We start from the raw sequence: 20,779 nt of genomic DNA, 5'->3' as shown, positions 1-20,779 counted from the left end.
CAGGCAAGAAAGAACATGCCATATACTACTTAAGTAAGAAATTCACTTAGTATGAGTCCAAATGCTTTACTCTTGAAAAGATGTGTTGTGCACTGGCATGGACTGCTCACAGGCTCTGGCAATATATGTTATATTATACAACGTGGCTGGTGGCAAAATTGGATCCCATCAAATACATTGTTGAAAAGCCATCTTTGTCTGAAAGAAGAACATAATGGCAAGTTCTACTGTCTAAGTATGATATTGTATATGTATCCTAAAAATCGATTAAAGGGAGCACCATTGCCGATTTCCTTGCAGATAGAGCCACTGAGGATTATAAGCTTGTAAGTTTTGATTTTTCGGACGAAGATATGATGTCCATCTTGCTTATAGATAAAGAGTCTAGCAAACCTAGCCCTTGGAAAATTTATTTCGACGAAGCATCAAATTCTTTAGAGCATGGAATTGGGGTAGTCTTGATCTCCCTAGATGGGAAGCATTATCCATCCACTACAAAATTAAATTTCAATTGTACCAATAACATGATAGAATACGAGGCATGTGTAATGGGATTACAAGCAGCAATCAACATGAAGGTTGACATAGTACAAGTCTATGGAGATTCTGCTTTAGTGATGTCAAAAGTAAAGAGAATGGGAAATCAAAGACTTTAAACTGATTCCATATCAGAAGTTGGTTACAAAATTAAGCAAACAGTTCATGAAAATTAGCTTCAACCATTTTCCTTGAGAAGAGACCTAGATTGCTAACGCTTTACCACCCTTGTAGCAATGTTCAAAATAAATAAAGGGGTTGACATGTGTCTTTTTAATTTTGGAATCTAAGAAGTCTCTGCACACAACTTGAATTTTAAAGAAGAGATTGATGGGAAACCATGGTATTATGGTATCGTGCAATACATCAAGCACCAAGTATATCCTGACAATGAAACAAAAAGCGACAAACGAGTTCTCAGAATATTAGTAATGGGTTTCTTTCTCAGTGAAGAGATACTCTACAAAATAAATTCGAACCAAATGCTCCTAAGATGTGTGGATGATACCAAAGCCAACAAAATAATGGAAAAAGTTTGCAAGGGAACCTATGGAGCTAATGCCAGTGGAAATATGTTGGCTAAGCAAATTATGAGAGCTGAATATTATTGGTCGACATTGGAAGCAGATTGCATAAACTTTGCTCGAAAATGACACAAGTATCAAATTTATGCAGCTAAAATCCACGCTACACCAGCTCTATTACATGTTTTCACTACACTGTGACCTTTTTCGATGTAGGGAATGGATATGATTAGGCTCATCACTCCATAAACTTCTAATGGACATTGGTTTATGTTGTTGGCCATTGATTACTTCACAAAATGGGTAGAAGCAACTTCCTATGCCAATGTAATGCAAAAAGTGGTATGCAAGTTCATCAAGAACAGGATAATATGTCGATGTGGACTTCTAGAAAGAATCATTACCAACAATGTAGGCAATCTGAATGGTACAATGGTAAAGGAAATTTGTGCTAAATTCAAAATTAAGCATCACAACTCGATAACTAACTGTCAAAAAATGAACGGAACGGTAGAGGCAACCAATAAGAATATCAAAAGCATTATTGAAAAGATGACTGAAGTTTATAAAGACTAACATGAGAAACTTCCTTTTGCTTTGCACAAATATTGAACTTCTGAGCATACCTCCACGGGGGCAACCCATACTCATTAGTATATGGAATCGAAGTAGTATTACACATTGAAGTGGAAATCCTATCATTAAGGGTGTTAATGGAAATAAAATTGGAATAAGCTAAATGGATCCACTCTCATCATGAACAGTTGAATTTGATTAAGGAAAAAAGACTTGCGGCACTTTGCCATGGTTAAATGTTCCAACGAGGAATGATGTAAGCATATGAGAAAAAAATTCATCCCAAGCACTTTTGAAAAAGGGAATTAGTCCTCAAAAGGATACTCCTTAACCAAAATGACTTTCATGGAAAATGGACGCCAAACAGGGAAAGTTCACATGTGGTAAAAAAGGTTTTTTCAAGAAGAGCTTTAATTTTAAATGACATGGGTGGAGGAGACTTGCCTAATCCGATAAATGCGGATGCAGTAATGAAGTACTATGACTAAAAGAATTAAAAAAAAGAAAAAAAAGACAAGCAAAGAGAAAAGAAGGAAGGGATTTGTGTTGAAAACTCGAAAAGGGCGACTCGAATTCAAAAAAGGTGACTCATGTTGAAATCCCGCAAAAGGTGGCTTGAGACCAAAAGGAGAAATTTAATATGAGAGTATGAAAAAGCAAATTGAAATGGAATATGAAAAGGAAATGCAATGAAAATGGAGTCCATCAATTTCGCAAAACAAGGAGAAGTCATGTAATCTATAACCTTCGGATTTGCTCAAGGCATCAATTAGGGATAATTTTTTAAATTAGAAAAATAAATTGATTACTCTAAAAAGTCCAAGTGTTCATTGTTTGGAAGATCTAATGATTGCTCTGTAAACCACCCTTTCCTTGAATTATTTACATTTTTGAATATGAAATTCTCATTCTTTTTTTTATTCCAACTCTTACTTTTTTACCTTATATTTTGCATTATGATTGTCATGAAAATAAATGATGACTAGTAAAGAAATGAACTAATTAAGCAACATACTACATCCATTGTTTAATAAAAGACTTAATGATGTCGTGAAGAGAAATATGATTCTCAAAATGATAAAAAATCAAATGTTAAAATGAGGGATACCTAAGGAAAATCAAGAAATGACCGAAACCATCAAAAAAGAGTATGAACAAATGAAGAAGACGAGTAGGACATTACAAAAGGCTTGGGATGAAGCAAAAAGTAAGGAAAGCCAAGGAACCTCCATGAATCATAAATATGAAAACATTCTATCATTCAATCATACATACATGTCCAATCATGCACATGTTCATGAAACATCAAAATGGAAAATTTTCAACCAAGAGTTAAAACTAATGAATGTTCTTCAAGCATTAAGAGTGGATACTCACCCAACCTAAAGTTTAAGGTTGCAGACCTTGAAAAAGGATTTAAGTCTTTTAATTCATAAATAACTCATGAAGAGAGTCAAAGCCCAAACTAATTGATACTAAGGAGTTTTCAAAAAAAAATCAAGCTCTTTACGAAATGAGCCAAGCCTTGATTACGTTAAGAAGGTTTCAAAATCAAACCTGTTTTAAGATAGATCCTAGGTTAAGTCTAGGAATTACAAAATTTCAAAATCAAACTTGCTTTGAGATATGTAGACCCAAAATTAAGTTTAGGAGTTCAAAAATTTCAAATAGAACCTATTGTGAGATAGGTCAAACCTAGATTAAGTTTAGGAATTTCAAATTTTCAAAATTGAACTTTTTTTTAGATAGGTTAAGCCTAAATTAAGTTTAGGAGCTAAAAAAAATTCAACCGAACTTATTGTGAGATAAGTTGAACCTAGATTAAGTCTAGGAATATTAAATCGAGCCTATTTTGACATAGAAATTAGAATCAAAGAAATTATCTTAAACACATTCATTTGGCACCATTCATGATTTTATCTTGACATGGCATACAACATGCTTATTTTGCTAATGGGTCGAAACCCCGATGATGGGATTTTCTTGAAAGACTTGTAAAGATGAGTTCTTTTGAGGATATTCCTAGGTGAGGAATTATTCTACACTTCATCAAAGTGTTGGGATGGTCTATGAACGATTTTTTTCGATACATGGTTTTTGTTTTTCGTTATTTAAAATTGATAAATCATGATATTAGTGCATCATGTGCATCCATAAAATCGAATAATCAAACTTCGATTTTTTTAAATATATATAATAAAATAAATAAAAGAATCATAATAATAAATTAGAAAGAAAGATTTAAAAAACAATACATGTAAAATCAAGCACAGAATAGTGAATAATGATTAAGGAAACATAAGAATAAAGTTAAAAGTTAAAGGTGAAATAGGATAACATATGATTAAATGGTACCTTTTATGGAACGGGGTGTCACAAGCTTGCTAATACCTTCCCCATGCCTAACCATACTCCCAAACCCAACTCAAAACTCGTAGACTAGATTATTTTTCTTTAGATGGACCTAAAATCAATTTAGGACCTTGTCGAATAGAATGAATTAAATAGGTGGCTAATCTCACCTCGACAAAAAAGATTGGTGGTAACTCCCAACCATTCCATGTCGAGCAATTGGGTTTTCGAACCCACATGATACGACATTAATCTCATTCAAAATTCACATGGTTGATTTGGTGTAAATTCTTACAATGGTGTGGTGTGAATTGGGTTACCCTTAATTTTGTTGAATATTTTATTCAATTCTAGGAGAATTGCTATTGGTGGAGAACTCCCTAAAAGAAATGGCTTGTGGTATATGGCTACCTGTGGTCGATACAGTTGGCTAGAAATGAGTCAATGTTGGACGGGGAAGAGATCTTTTTTGTTACGATGAGATCACAGTTTTAGGTGAAAGAGAACGAAGAAAATATGATGGTTGATGATATTGGTTGGTGGATGAAACCTTTAGTTCGTAATAGTAATCAACTTATTAAAAACATTTGTTTGGGTACATCCTGGGTACATTTCCTTGTAGATGAGATGTGTTGCATTTAGATGTGTTGTGTTCACATGACATGTAACTATGTTAATTATTTACAAATAACTAATACATATTTAACGAAATTAATGTTGGATATTGTTCCAATATTTTTTAATTAAATAATTAAGAATTTATTTATTAGATTATTATTCTAATAATTGGGATAAGATATATTAATTTTGAATTTAATTTTTTCAAACTTGAATTAGGATTATCTCTATAATCAGTGGTGGAGCTAAGATTTCACGTTTGAGGGATGAAGACAATGTCTATAAAACAGTCAGGCTAGAACTTCAATGTTTGACAACAACATAAAGTAACTTAGATAGAAAATATTTATGTGAAAATTACACAAATAACTCCAACTACATGTTAAGCACAAAATAAAGACATTTTACAATTATTAAATGCTAAGATTGGACATCTTTAATGGAGCTCGACAGTGTTTCATAGAGTTGAAGGTATCTATCACTGAATGAATGTCAAAGCCTCAAATGTTTTTTTAATGAGAATAATCAATGAATTTCTAAACAAATCATTTGACCTTCTACTACGAGACTCGTTCTTAATGAGTTTCATAACAGAAAATGCACACTTTGATGTTGCAATGGAAATTGAAATAGTCAAGACAAGTTGGATCAATTTGTCAATAAGGAAGTAAATTTTTTATAGTTTTATCTTCTTCAACACTTAACATAGCTCAAAAAGTATAGATACATTTTTCAAAGCCTCATCATGAAGAATGTCAGGGTAATATTTATTTGCAAGGTTGCAAATACTTTCAACATTAAATGATTCGAAATCATTCTAAAGGTCCAAAATTGTGTCAAGAGTGAGCAACTCCATCACATTCTCATTAAATCTGGAATCCAATTATTGCAAGAGTGACTCAATAGCAACTAGAAACAAGTCAACTAGGCAATGGTGCTTAATTGTGGCATGATCCTTTTGAAGGCGACCTTTACTTAATTTATATGTAGCCCTAATGTTAAGAATCTCATTTTCATATTTCTCACAGAACTTCTTCATTGACACAAGCAAAGGTTCCCATCCATCTTTTTTCAATTGTAAGAGACATTTTTGAGTAAGTAATACCAAACAAATTGCATTTAGTATATCTTAAGACTTAAGCTGTAAAGCGTTTGAGAGGTGATTTGTTAGCTCAAACAACTCCCTCGTAAGATGTAGGCAAAACACAAATTCAAATGACATAAGCATATCATATGCCCTATTCGCATAAGCCTTTTGAGTAGAATTAGAGTTTCCATCATTAATAATATCAGAGAGAACCCTAGAAGCAGCATGGAACATATTTATCATACTTTAAAGAGAATACAAGTAAAAGCCCTGTCTAGTATCTCTGCTCTTTTTTTACATTTTTTACTTTTCCTACTACTTGATTAAAGCTCACCTATATAAATCATCTCATTACCATACACTGCATGATGATTCAACAATTGATCATGTCATTTTCTAGAAGCATTAATCAAATTGATAATGACATCTAAATAATCTAAAAACTAAGATATAAGAATTATAACCTTGGAAGCCCAAACTAACGTCAATTGAAAACAATGAGAAAAACAACGCACATAGTATGCAAAGGGACACTCCTTGAGAAAAAAGCTTACAACCCATTCCACTATCCACGTATATCGCTAATACCATCATATCCCAGACCTTGAATATCCAATAGGTTCAGATTATGATGTGAAAGAACAACACAAATTTCTTCTTTCAAAGTGGATGATGTGGTATCAAACACATGCACGATATCAAAAAACCTTTCCTTGAGAAAACCTTCTTTATCAATAAATCTCAAAACTATAGCCAGTTTCTCCTGTGATGATGTGTCACGAGCTTTATCTATTATGATACGGTACTTTTCATCACCAATCTCTTCTTTAATAAAGTTTTGAACTTTTGTTGCAAAAATGGATAATATCTCCTTCTAAATATTGGGTGAGGTATTAGTGGCATTTTGTGGTGCATTTTCTAAAACAACTTCTACAACTGCTTAGCTATAATTAGATATAAGTTTTACGCCTTCAATAAAATTTTCTCCGTTTAATGTGTTTACACTTTCATCATGGCTTCGAAAAGCTAATGCTTGGCATGTGAGATATTTAGCAACATCCATAGAGACTTGAAGTCATAAGGGATTCTTTGCAATTTCTTCAAATTTTTGCTTCTCAAAAGCTTTGTTAATATGTTGTAATGAATTCATTTGAACTTTACAAGAAGCTATTGCTTGCCAATGTGAAAAATTATGGCTTTTGCCTTCATGGACTATAAAAGCATAGTTCTCTTTACAATTCACTTTCTTCTAATTGCAAAAGCCTTCTAATATGAACGCACTTTAACCTTTTCATGCAGGTGGTTTGAGAAAAAGAAAGCATGGAAGGCAATAAACAACCTTTGTTGTGGGTGAGAATTCCAATCAGTCTAAAAATAAATCTAACCACTAAGGATGAATCACCTACCATTGTCTTCTACATATTCAAAAGTATTTGGAGGCCTGAATCTACATGGTCTAGCATTTATATAAGCTCGACGAACTTCATCTTGTTGATTAATTGCATAGGTTGATGTTGGTTTGCGCAATCTAGGATTTCGTTCCAAAAGAGATATATTGAATTTTTCAAATTCAATCCTTGTGACTTTTGCAAGTTGAGACCCTAAAATAGAAGTTCAGCATTACAAGATGATGATTTTGAAAGAGGATTAACATTGGGAATAGAAGACTCAAGAGTGTCAACATTTTATGGAAGACTCATTTTCTTGAAATAAGAATCAAAGTTCTTACTATTCATGACAATCTATTTTTAGAAATCTTGAAGATTATTCAAAGGAATCAATCTTAATAATTTACTTAAAAAAAGCTATTAAAAAAATATATACTTAAAAAAATTAACTAGTATAATCATAAATAATTTAACAATTACAATAATCTCAATTTCTAAATGAACTTAACTATAAACAAAAATTAACAAATATAATGACAAAAAACTCAATAAAGAAGTAATCCCCTAAAAAATATTAAGTGCAATCAATAAACAATTCAATACGCAAGCAATACCTTAAAATTACTCACAAAAATTTAAATACAATATCAATAAACAATTTAATGAGGTAGCAATCTCCAAATAAAAAACTTAATTATTCACAAGAATCTAAGCAAAAATAAAAACACACAAATAATTTGTAGGGAAGTAGTCCCTAAACAAATAAGTAATAACTAAACTTAAATCCTTAATCAAATCCTTGTTTTGTTGCTTTCAACAAAAAAATGGCTAAATGGCTAAACCGTAAATCAAAATCACCGAGTAGAAATTATTAAATAAAAAATTTAAATTAAAAATATTAAAATAAAATAACAGTAAATAAACCAAACTTACCAATTTCATGACATGAAAATTAAGTTATTAACTAGAGGTTCTCTATACAGAGAATGCTTATGGCAAGCAAAAGAGTGTAAGCGAAAAAATGACTTTTTTTTTCCATTTGATAAAAAGAAAAGAAAACAATAGGTTTTACTTTAGTCCTTAAATCTACTAAAATTAGTCGTTGACTAATTGCTATGAAGGCATCTTAGCAAACAAAAAAATTGTTATAGGGGAAAAATTATACAATTATAAAAAACCAAGAGTATATCATGCAATTTTAAGACTTTTCGAGGGCAGGGGCCCTTACTAGCCCCTCATTCCTTTTGCTACTATATGTAATAATCCATATCTTAACAATAATAGATAAAGTTTTCAAGTCCGTTAAGATATAAAGAGATACTATATCTCTCTATCCCAATAGGATAGAAATATTATCTTTATATAATAAAATGATGTACAAAGTTTTTTCCAACCCAAGGTAGTTAATTTTTTTTGTAAGTTTGAAAACAATGCATGCTCTCTCTCATTCTCTAAATTTTAGGCACCTTCAACAAGGCCTAAGGGTTTTAGAATGTGTAATTAAATGTGGAGGACTTTAGTAGCCACTTCATAATAATGAAAACAAATAGATCATCGTGTAGTTGTTACATGTATGTTTGGATCACAAATAAGGATTTGTAAAGTAAGTTTTTCGATTAAAAAGGGAAAAGAAAATTCATCCAAAAAGGTAGGCCCATGCACAATAGTGGAATCAAAGCAGGTTTTGGCTTGCTTTCATCCTTTAAATTCGTGAATTATATATTTATATGCTTTGTTCCATGTAAATGCATGTTTGATTTGTTCCATGTAAATGCATGCTTGATTGTTCATGATGGGTCTTCAGTGGCATATTAGTAAACTTTATGTCACAAAATCTATATCAAAATGCTCCTTAAGGTGCCTCCAACATGCCTCTAAAGTTTAGCATAATTTGATTAATCCTAGAATAAGCTTTAATATTTTGAAAGTATGTTTTTGATGATGACCTAATATGATTGCACTTAATTTTGAGTACCAACATATGATTTATTATGAATAAATCTTCAACAGATATGTTCTATGTTATATTAACTTTCCAACGATATATTATATGTGTTTTTTCAATGCATATATTATAAGAAATTAAGCATCAAAACTGCAACCCCAATTTATTTTTCCTAAATTCAATCATGGAAATCTAAGGAAAAAGAAACAGGTTCCGATCCAGTGTAGCAAGCACAATGGTCTAAAGCCATATGGAACCTTTTGAATGGCAACAAATAAAACAAAAAAAAAATTTGAGCTGGATTAAAGCCTAAATGTGCGTGGTTTCATTGTGAGATCAGTGAAAACATGATGAACCCTCTGGTCACGGGGTTATTATCCTTTCTCGAAAAGGCTAACCTAATGAGGTGTGCAGTGCCAATACTTACAACCCACCCAAGAACTCCCCTACTTACCCAATGTGGGATTTAAGCACTTTGCCTGTGCCAATCAAGTACAAACGAAATTCGTCAAATGCATACACAATAACTAATAATTCTTTCTCAGTGGTGGTGTAGTGCATCTGAGTTTTAGTCAAGGTTTTACTTGCATATTATATAGAATGAAAAATTTTATTCTTTCTCTGTCCTAGCACTTCACCTATAACATGATCACTAGCATCACACATAAGCTCAAATGGGAGTGCCCAATCAAGAACAATAATGGGTGTAGTTGTCAACTTTTTTTCAATTCTATAAATGCAGCATGACATGCATCATCAAACTTAAATGGGATATCCTTTTTCTAAAAGATTACACAAGGGTTTAGCAATTTTAAAAAAATCATTAATGAATTGTTGATAAAAACCAACATGTCCAAGAAAACTCCTAATACCTTTTACTGAGCTTGGTGGTGGAAGCTTTTCAATGGTTTCTATCTTGGCTTTGTCCACCTCCAATCTTTTGCTTGACATATTTTAGCCAAGAACGATGCCTTTTTGTACCATAAAATGGCACTTCTCCCAATTTAGTACCAAATTTGTCTCCTCACATCTTTGCAACACCTTGTCAAGATTTAACAAACATTCATCAAAATTTTTGCCAAAAATTGAGAATCATCCATAAATACCTCCATTGTTTTCTCCACCATATTTGAAACGATAGACATCATGCATTATTGAAATGTGGCTAGAGCATTGCATAATCCAAACATCATCATTCTACAAGTAAAAGTACCATATGGACCTGTGAAGGTTGTTTTCTCTTGATCTTCTGGTGTTATGGTAATCTAATTATGTCTTGAGTAACAGTAATACTTTATTCCAGTTAATTTGTCTAACATCTAATCAATGAAAGGTAAAGAAAAATGATCTTTCCGTGTGGCCTTATTCAGCTTTCTATAGTCTATGCATACATTTCATCTAGTGACTGTCCTTGTGGGAATGAGCCCATTGTTTTCATTTACCACCATTGTCATCCCACTTTTTTTGGTACGAATTGCACTAACTTACCCATTCACTATTTGAAATAGGATAAATGATGCCATCATCTAGCCACTTGATAATTTCTTTCTTGACTACCTCTTTTATGATGTGATTCAATTTTCTCTGATGCTTGATAGTGGCTTTGTGATTATCCTCCAACAAAATTTTTTGCATACATATTGAAGGACTTATCTTTTTTATATCTGCTTTAGATCAGCCAAATGCCTTTTTGTGCTTTCTCAAAATTCTCAGCAACTTATCTTCCTACTTGTTAATAAGATTAGATGCAACAATAACTGGAAGAGTAGATAAGTCTCCAAGATATGCATACCTCAGATGACTAGGTAATGGTTTAAGTTTCAACTTATGAGGCTTTTCAATTGAAGGTTTCATTGGTGAAGATGAAGATGAAGACAAATATAACAGCTCAAATTGAGTTGCCAACACACGAGATGGGGCATTCAATGCATTGACATATTCTATGACATCTTCATTATTTGACTCAAATTCAAAAATCTATGATAGTTTAAGTGGTTCAGTAGGATAACTTTCAATGAAGACTTCACTTGTGGCCCTATCTACCATACTAACTGTAAAACACTCATCATGATCATAAGTAAACTTTAAGTCACAAAAAATATTGAATGTTACCTCTTGATCTTGTACTCACAAGGTAACTTATCCTTTCTCAACATTAATGAATGTTCTGGCTGTACATAAGAAAAGTCTCCTAAGGATAATAGGAACCTCTCTATCCTCTTCCATACCAAGAACGATAAAGTCTGCTGGAAATATGAATGTTTTCACCTTTACAAGCACATTTTCCACTATACTTTTGGATATATGAGAGTTCTAACTGCTAATTGAAAGTTATAATGGTGGGCTTAATCTCCCCTAAACCCAACTTGTTGTAAATTGACAAAGGCATCAAATTAATACTCGCCTGTAAATCACTCAAAGTCTTGGTAAAGAATAAAGCACCAATTGTGCATGGAATAGTAAAGCTGCTTAGGTTTTTAAGTTTTGAAGAGAACTTATTTTGAATGATTGCACTACACTCCTCAATGAGTACTACTGTCTCAAACTCACCTAACCTCATTTTATTGGATAAAATGTCTTTCAGAAATTTAACGTACAAAGGCATTTGTTATAGTGCCTCTGCAAATGGATTGTTGATGTGGAGCTTTTTAAACATCTCCATAAATTTTCAAAACTGACTATTTTTCTGTTACTTCTTGAAACGTTGAGGAAAATGTGGTGGTGGTGGTAAAGTTGCTTTAGTCATTTATGCTTGAGACTAATCACTAGAATTTGCAATCTAAGTCCCACTCCCAACAGTATTGTCTTTCTGTGCAACCTTTTATGGTTCATTTTCAACCTCCTTACCACTTCTCAAAGTGATGGCCTTGACATGTTTTTTACCTTCTTTCTTCGGAATTGCTTTTGTATCACTAAGTAGTGTTCCTTGAGCACTGTTGTTTAATAAACTGGCAAGTTGACCAACCTGAGTCTCAAGGTTTCGAAGTGATACTGCTTGACTCTGAATGAGAGTTATTTGACTTTGTATGATGTTATCATTTTGTGTCATGTACTACCTCAGCAAATCCCTTATAGTTGGCTTTTTCTCTGAGATAGGCACTCTTGCTTGCTATTGCAATCTTGGAGGTGCACTTGGCTTTGAAGTTGAGGATGACCCTTGATTATTGGCCCAAGAAAAGTTTGGATGGTTCTTCCTCCCGAAGTTGTAAATGTTGGAATAGGGGTTATTCTACTATCTATTCCTCACAAATTACGCTATTTTTGTCAAACTTGAACACTGATGGCTTGCATGACTATCTCTATAATATTCACAAGCTACAAAAGGACTTTGTATAGAATTAGTACCAAAAAATTTAAGTATTTTAGTTAAAACTGCTACCTACGTAGATAATGCCGAAAAAACATCTACATCATGAATTCGAGCTACTCTCCTATGCATTGACCACTCTACTGGCCATTGGTAGTTATTTGCAGCCATCTATTCCAATAAATCGTATGCCTCCTCAATTGATTTAGCCATTAAAGCTCTTCTTGCAACAACATCAATGGTAATCCAAACATGACCACTCAAACCATTGTAAAATGTCTACACTTGAAGCCACTTGGGAAGACCGAGATGAGGACAATGTCGAAATAATTCTTTGTATTTTTCCAAAGCCTTATACAACGTTTCAGAACCTTGCTGCATGAATGATGTGATATCATTCCTCATTTTCACTATCTTAGTCATGAAAAAGAACTTAGCAAGGAACTTTTGAGCAAGATCATCCAATGTTGTTATTGAGCCAGTGGGGAGTGCATTCAGCCACGCTTTAGCTTTATCCCTCAATGAGAAAGGAAAAAGTCTCAAACGAATTGTATCATATATGATACCATTGTGTTTGAAAGTATTACATATCTCCAAGAAGTTTGATATATGGTCATTTGGATCATCATTTGGTAAATCCCCAAATTGGACTGAAGTTTGAATTATGGTGATGATGGTCGACTTGATCTTGAAATTGTTGGCTTGAATAACTGATCTTCAAGTGCTTGATAGAATCCCTTGCACCAATGAGACAGCATAATCCTTTAAGTAATGATTTTTAGCTACTACTCGCTCTTAGATTTGCTATTCATTCTATCAATCAGCCATTATATTTGTTTGAGCAAAACCTTGTTAATTTTCTAATCAAAGTTTGCAGAATGTTCTCTCGAATTCTGGATCACAATGTACAATCTCAAAGCTTTTTGCTCTTATCATACAATGATGAAACAAACCTATAAAACAAAAATAATTTAAATTTAAATTAAGACTAATCTGTGAAATTTTAATATTAGTAAATAATAAAGAAAACATAATTTCTGGCAACAGCGCCAAAAACTTGTTGTCAAATTTTTGTGCAAGTGCACGTTATCGCAAACAAGTAATATAATAGAAGTAGAGTATCGTTCCCACAGGGATTTGTTCTTAAATTTTTACTAACTACTAAAATCTTATAACAAACCAATCTTATTTAAGTAATCGAAATTTGCAAAAAATCAATTAAAACAAAATTAAAATAAACACTAAATTAACTAGCAAAAATTAAATATATTTGAGAAAGACAATAAACTAAAGACCTAGGATTATAGGTTCATCCAACACTTTATTTGATACCAGCTTCTCTTATTATTTATCTTTTTTGGGTGGTTTTACTAACCTAGGATCCAAAATTATGTACAAGTCTCCATCGAGACGCTTGCACAAATACCTAACTTAATTAGTTCACTATGTCTATAGGAATCAATTAAATTAAGTTCATTAAGCTTGCGTCCTAATTTGGCTATGTATGGTAATTGGCGTATGTTTACCTAAATCACGAATCAGATCACCTAAATGACATGAACATACACTATCCAAATCTTAATCCAATCTAAAATCTCTGTGTCGAGTTTCAATTAGATTTACAAATTAATTAATTGTTGATTAGGCAATTAAAGGCATTAAGAACATATTTGAATAAGCAAAACTATACCTATTCATGATAAATAAAAGAAAAACTAATATTCAAACTACATATTGAAATCCACCAAAATCCTAAAAAAACAAATTAGTTCATGATATCTAAGTAAAATAATATCCAAAGAAATTGAGCCATGAATTCAAACTAAGAAAATAAGTATAACACAAATGAGAGAAATAAACTAATGTTGAATCTTTGTTGATCTCAAATATCTCTCAATTGTTCTTATTCTCTTGCTTGATTCTTTGCTCAATATCTCCAAAAAAGCTGTTGTCGTTCTAGCCCCAAAACTCTCTGAAAAAGTCTCTTAAATAAGCACAAGTTAACCTAATTTCAAAATTTCTATCGAAATTTTTTTGTGTGGAAATAAGCACCAGCGCCGCAACTCTCACTTTGAGAGCTATGGCCCTCAAGTGTTATATTTTGCATTTCTCTCTTATTGTTGTACTCTCTTTTTTACATGAATTTTGACCACCTTCCACTTCAAACTAGGAAAAGTAATAAACAGAAAAATTATAACCCTTTCTCTCAACTTTCTTTTTGTCCAAGACTCACCTTATTTAGAGTTAGGCAGAGAAAATTATAGTAAAAAGATTGCAACATGCTCAACAAATTCTACACCTCACCATCTTGCATATGTCACTTCCATGAAGTTCTTAACACTTGAGAACCTTCAAAATTGAGACTAAATAAGAGATTTCTCAATTTAAAATTATTAATATGAAAATGAAATCAAATTACTCAAATTAAAAATAATTTAAAAGTATTGAACTAAATAAAGGGAAATATAAAAATTACCTAAGATTAACTTGAAAATACAAGAGCTTAGCTCTTTTTGATAACCAAAATTGGGTAAAATAACTCTACATTATAGAGTTATCAATTTGGTGTTGCTACTTTAGCATGATCTTCAAGGGTTAGGAATGATGTGATTTAACGAGGCATGACAAATAAAGCATTTAGATCTTAATGGATTGGCATGAGTATCCAAGGATGAGTTAGTAAACAACACACATGCATGGTCTATAACTCATTGCTTGGGCGGTTATAAAACATTAGATGTGTGTTTGGTTCATAGAAAGAATAAAGTAAGAATGGAATAGCCATTCCATGGGAATAAGATAAAAGATGATCTATTATTATATGGTTTGGTTCATAGAAATGGAATAGGATAGGAATTGCTATTATGAATTATTCTAATATTTGGTTGGTATGAATAGTTTTAGGAATAACTAAGGAATAAATGATAAATGACAAAAATACCATTTATTATAATATCTAATTTTTAAATTAAAATGTTTATTTTTTTACACCCGAGCATTTGACTCATTAGTTGATGCATGATCCCCTACTTAAAGAATAAGGTATAAATCCCCCTTCCCCCAAATCCAAAAAAAATATTTATTTTTTATAATTTATTAAAAATATTAATAAATTGTTATTTAAATGTTAATATGATTATTTATTTTAATTTACAAAATACTAATAATTTATATTTCATTTAAAATATTAATAATTTATAATTAAAACAATAATTTTGTTCTTTTATTCTTTTATTTTTTATTTTTAAACTATTAAAATATAAAAAAATTTATAATTAAAATTTTAATTTAATTTTTAAGCTTAAAATATTAACTTTTTATAATTTATAATTAAAACTTCAATCTTTTTATTTTAAATTCATTTTAATTTTTTCTTTTTTATTTTTAAATTTTAAATTCATTTTAATTTAGTGAGAGAAGGAAAGAGATAGTTGGGTAAAGAGAGAAAGAAATTGTAAAAAATGAATAAATTGTATTTTATATAGTATGGTAATTCTTAAAATTATTAAAGGGTACTTTTGTCCATAAACATCTTTACTCTATTCCTTGCTTTTTGGAATAACCAATACTAAGGGGGCCTTGATATTAGTTATTCCCTCATCTCCTTGAATGGCCATTCTAAGGAATATATAGCCATTCCTTCCAACCAAATAAAGTGTTAAAAATGATTAAAAATATGAGGGAAATAGCTATTTCATTCTCCCAACCAAACATATTGTAGTTGTTTGATATAACCATGAGTTTAAACACATAAAGAGATTCTACATAACTTTTATCTATGAGAGGGGTCAAAGATACAAAACCTTAAGTGATTGAGATGATTTGGGCATGACAAGAACTTGAGCGGTGTTATGTTAATAAGATGGTAATTTAATATCTCATTACTCATCGGTACCTTTTTCTTGCTGGTCGCACATTCCATTTTCCCTATATGACAATGAATGGAGGATGAGTTAGATTGGGAGTTGTACACGTTGATGCCAATGTGTACGAGTGGGAAATGTTGCATTTAAATGTGTTACGTTCACATGGAATGCAATTATGTTAATTATTACGAATAATTAACAAATATTTATTTAAATTAATGACGGATAGTATTTTGATTTTTTGATTAAATAATTAAGAAATTTATTTATTAGATTAGAATTCTAATAATTGGGATAGGATATATTAAATTTGAATTTAATTTGTTTAAATGTGAATTAGATTAACCATTTAATAATCCATATCTTAACAATAAGGTGGTGTTTGGTACTTTACAATGCAATGTGATTATAGGTAATATGATTGCAAGTAACGTGATTGCAAGCAATGTTATTGCAGGGAAAATAACATTACACTGTTTGGTATACAAACAAAATAATGATTAAAATGTAGGGAAGATAATATTGTAGCGTTTGGTTTAAAACTACTTTGTTAGGAATGTAATGTTAATTTTCAAAATTACCCCTATTTATTAAAATACAAGTTTACGATACTTGTATTTTTTATTGTTAATTTTTATATAATATCATCTCTTAAATATATTTTTAATGTCATATATTTTATTTTCATTTTTATTATGATATTATATTTTTTATTTTTATTTTGTTAATATAATTTTTTATATTATATATTTTATTTTAATTTCTTTTACCTACATTATATAAATTTTAATTTCTTATACCTACATTATATAAATTTTAATTTCTTATATTTTATTTTATTTTAATTTCTAATTCTTATATTATATATTTTATTTTAATTATAATATTATAAAATATTTTTAACAAAGTAGTAAAGTTGAAAGGTAAAAATGTCTTTAATAACATTGCAGAGTGCAATGTAATGTGATTGCATTGGTTTTGGACTGTAATCACATTACATCCCTTAATTGTAATGTAATTGCATTGCAATCTTATATTGCAGTGGTCTGTTGCAAAACAAATACTGTAATATAATTTAATTGAACACATTACAAGAAATGTGCTCTCACTTTACTCATACCAAACGCTACCTAAGGGATAAAATTTACTAATGCAGTTAAGATTTAGAGAGATACTATATATCTCTCTATCCCAGCAAAATAGAGATATTATCTTTATATAATAAAATGACATACAAAATTTTTACAAATCTAAGGTAGTTAGTTTTTTTGTAAGTCAGAAAAAATAATATATTCTCTTTTTCTCTACATTCTCGAGCACCATTAACAAGAGTTTTGGAACATGTAATTCAACATGGAAGACTGTGGTAACTGATCCATAACAATAAGAACAAAAAGATGGTTGTATAGTTATTACATGTACATTTGGAATACAAAAGAATTGTAAAGAAAGTATTTTGGTCGGAAAAGGAAAAGAAAAATCGTCCAAAAAGGTAAACCCATTCCCAACAAGATGAAATTCCATATTAATGGGTCAGCTAGGGGAAAACCACGATGAAACTAGGGTCGGTAGATTTTGGTTGGATGCTGAGGGACTGTTCAGGGTCCGTCATGAGTTTATCTTTTGATCCATATGAGATTTAAGGCTCGAATTTTGCAAAACGCATGGCTATCAATTATGTGCTGGAAATGCTTGCGTCCTCATCCTATGTTGGCACAAAAAGTTAGAAAATTGAATCTGACTCTAAGTAATGACTCAAGTCAAATCACTGACCCAGTAGCTTTTCGGACTTAAACCACGTGACCCTTAAAAGTTTAAACTCAAGTTGCTAAGTAGTGGTGGATTTGGATTGTTATATAGGTTTTAACAATCACATTCACATCATATATGAGATATTGGGTATCACAATCCCACCCACTCAAATCTTTGATGTCTTCATCAATGCCATACATCACATCCACGAGACCAAGATCTCACCAGAGTAATGTAAAAACCCACATTGGACTGGTGTAGACTTTGATACCATTTATAATGATTCAAGTCCAATCACTGGCCCAGTAGCTTTTCGAACTTAAACCACGTGACTCTCAAAAGTTTAAGCTTAAGTTGCTAGTAATAGTGGACTTGGATTGTTATATAAGTTTTAACAATTACATTCACATCAGATATGTGATGTTAAGTATCACACTCTAAAGTAACACTTTCATGATTTTGCAATGAGAAAATGAGATCATGACAGATTTTTAATGAAATTGTTAATAGGGGAGAAATTGGGGACATTATCCTTGTGCATACATTCCACGAAGCAAATAACTTCATAGATTCATTAACCAAAGTCGGGGTGAGCAAGGATGAAATGTTTTTGCATGGTAGCAATAAGAGATGCATACGGACAAGTTGGGTCTGGAGGTGACTTTCCTTTTTGCTGGTAAATAAATCTGCATTGCATTGCCTATATATTCAGCACTGTTTGTCTCACAATGGTAGGGCCCTTATTTTCCAGGCTGGTGGGGCAAGATAAATGGTGTAATCTGTACTTGTTTCACCGTCTTGTTTTTAGATGGCTTGGTTCTGTTGTTTGTATTGACTGTAAACCCTGTTATTTGCTTTCGGTTGTGGAGGGGGTCATGAGTTGAGGTGAATCTTAATGTGGTGTCATGACTTCTTAGTTTAAACGGAGGAAGAGTTGTACTTTCCTCTGTGTGTACTTTTCTGTCATGAATAAATTGAATTGAAGTAGCAAAAGAGCAAATCAAGCCGTTGTTCCACTCCAAAATTGCCCAACTATTTTCCTCTCAGCGTCTTGTGGTCTTCGTGTGCTTGCAAAGTAGGTGCTGGATTATTTAACTGCCAGTGACAGCCTAAACGGACAAGAATATTCGAGCTTATGTAGCACACTTTTAACTTGTACAGCGAACAAATTTTTGGTTAGGTAAAACTGCAATTAATATCTGAATAAATAATTACATCTTTAGGACCCTATAAGTTTTACTTTTTTAATATTGTTCTGATAAGAAGACAAAGAATTTAAATTTAATTTTTTAAACAAATGATCATTGAAGCGTTACATATAGAACTGGGCAAGGACTTTAATGGTATACATGCTCAAATTCTAGTCAGAATATTGTTTCATTACATAATATTTGTAGCATAACTTGCTGATTTATGTGATGTCGATGGTCTGTAATCCATTATGTTTATAACAAGACTGGATCCAGTTTTTGGCCGACTTAAAAGTAGTTTAGCATTGATACTCTAATTCAGAACTTAATTTGTTTCATTTTTTTACTCACTTTTTTCTTTCTTAAGCTTTTTCTTTTGACATTTTATTTTGTCCATTTTCAAAACTAGTCTTAGTTCATTGTAGATATTCCCTCGAACGATCAGAAGCGTGGCAAAGTTGAAGCGCACTTGTAAGTTCAACTTGCTAAATAAATCAAAGCAAATACATAAAAAACGTAAGGGGAGTCTAAGAAGCAATGAGCCTTTCCATGCACAGGCATGGGGAAATCTATGCGTATTTTGCCGAAAAAATTCTTTGGATACGACTAACCCAAATGGTTCTCGTAATCTTTTTATATACATTTTACTTTTCCACTCTTTTTTCTTTCGTCTTCCCATTCTAGAATCCTCGATCACTGTCCAACACATCCCCAAAATGTGAACAAAAACTGTATAATTTTTCTCCATGATCATAACAGGGAAACGACATCAAGCCTTCTGCAGCAAGGGCTATCCGACCAAAACACCTTGGATATATACTTGGACCATGACTATCTATCTGGTTCGGACAGGGTCAACCATTGTGAGTGGTTCAAGGGTCCCACCCCTAGGTTTCCTTTGACATCTAGTAGATTAACCTTCTAAATTGGCCAACCATTTCTTCTCGCTCTCCTTAGAGTGGGACCTTAACTACAAATAACGCGGTTCCACGCCTTTGATTAGTGAATTTTCCTCCGCCCATTAAAGAAAAGTCAAAATAGGAAACCTTTTTATTTCCATAAAATAAATGCTACTACTGTATTTATGGGGGATTATTGTAATGATAAATAAATTGTTTAAAGCTTGATGTTGCACCACTGGTCATTCGTTTTTAACGACCGACCTTTAGTTCTTTAGAGTCGGAGATTATTTATTTGGTCCGTTTATGAATTTTTAAAAAAACTTTTTTAATTTAAATTGAAGTTTACAAGGAAAGATATTATAAAGTATTACTTTTACATTTCATCAAAATGTTGTTGTGATTGCATTAAAGTTACTATATGTAATAGTAATGTTTTTCAAATATGGATATATTAACACAAACAAAAATAAAAATGAATTAATATTTTATTTCAAAAAATAGATTAATAGAGAAGCATTATTTTTTCTAAAATAATAGTTTGGTCACCCAAACCATCATCACAGCCTGTCGTAGAGAATTTTTTTAGGTTAAAAATATAAACACCAGAGAAAATTGTGCCTAACTCCTTTGTTCTGTTTTCTTTCCCATTTTAAAATTAAAAGTATTTTTCTTTTGAAAAAAAAAAAAAGTCCAATTTGATTCTATCGCTTCCCAAAAGCTGACGCAAAGCCAAAA

The 20,779-nt window shown here is 31.6% G+C and overlaps 1 non-coding gene across 1 annotated transcript; it reads left to right on the top strand.

Moving 5' to 3' along the window:
• Nucleotides 1–12,635: 12,635 nt before the first annotated feature.
• On the top strand, nucleotides 12,636–12,742 carry LOC148761144 (small nucleolar RNA R71). Its single transcript, XR_016028124.1, has one exon. It is a non-coding gene; the product is annotated as a small nucleolar RNA R71 (small nucleolar RNA).
• Nucleotides 12,743–20,779: the final 8,037 nt, after the last annotated feature.

Source organism: Theobroma cacao, chromosome 8 (assembly GCF_053813885.1).
Source record: "Theobroma cacao isolate CCN51 chromosome 8, ASM5381388v1, whole genome shotgun sequence".
Lineage (NCBI taxonomy): Eukaryota > Viridiplantae > Streptophyta > Magnoliopsida > Malvales > Malvaceae > Theobroma > Theobroma cacao.
This window is presented reverse-complemented; position numbering and strand designations above follow the sequence as displayed.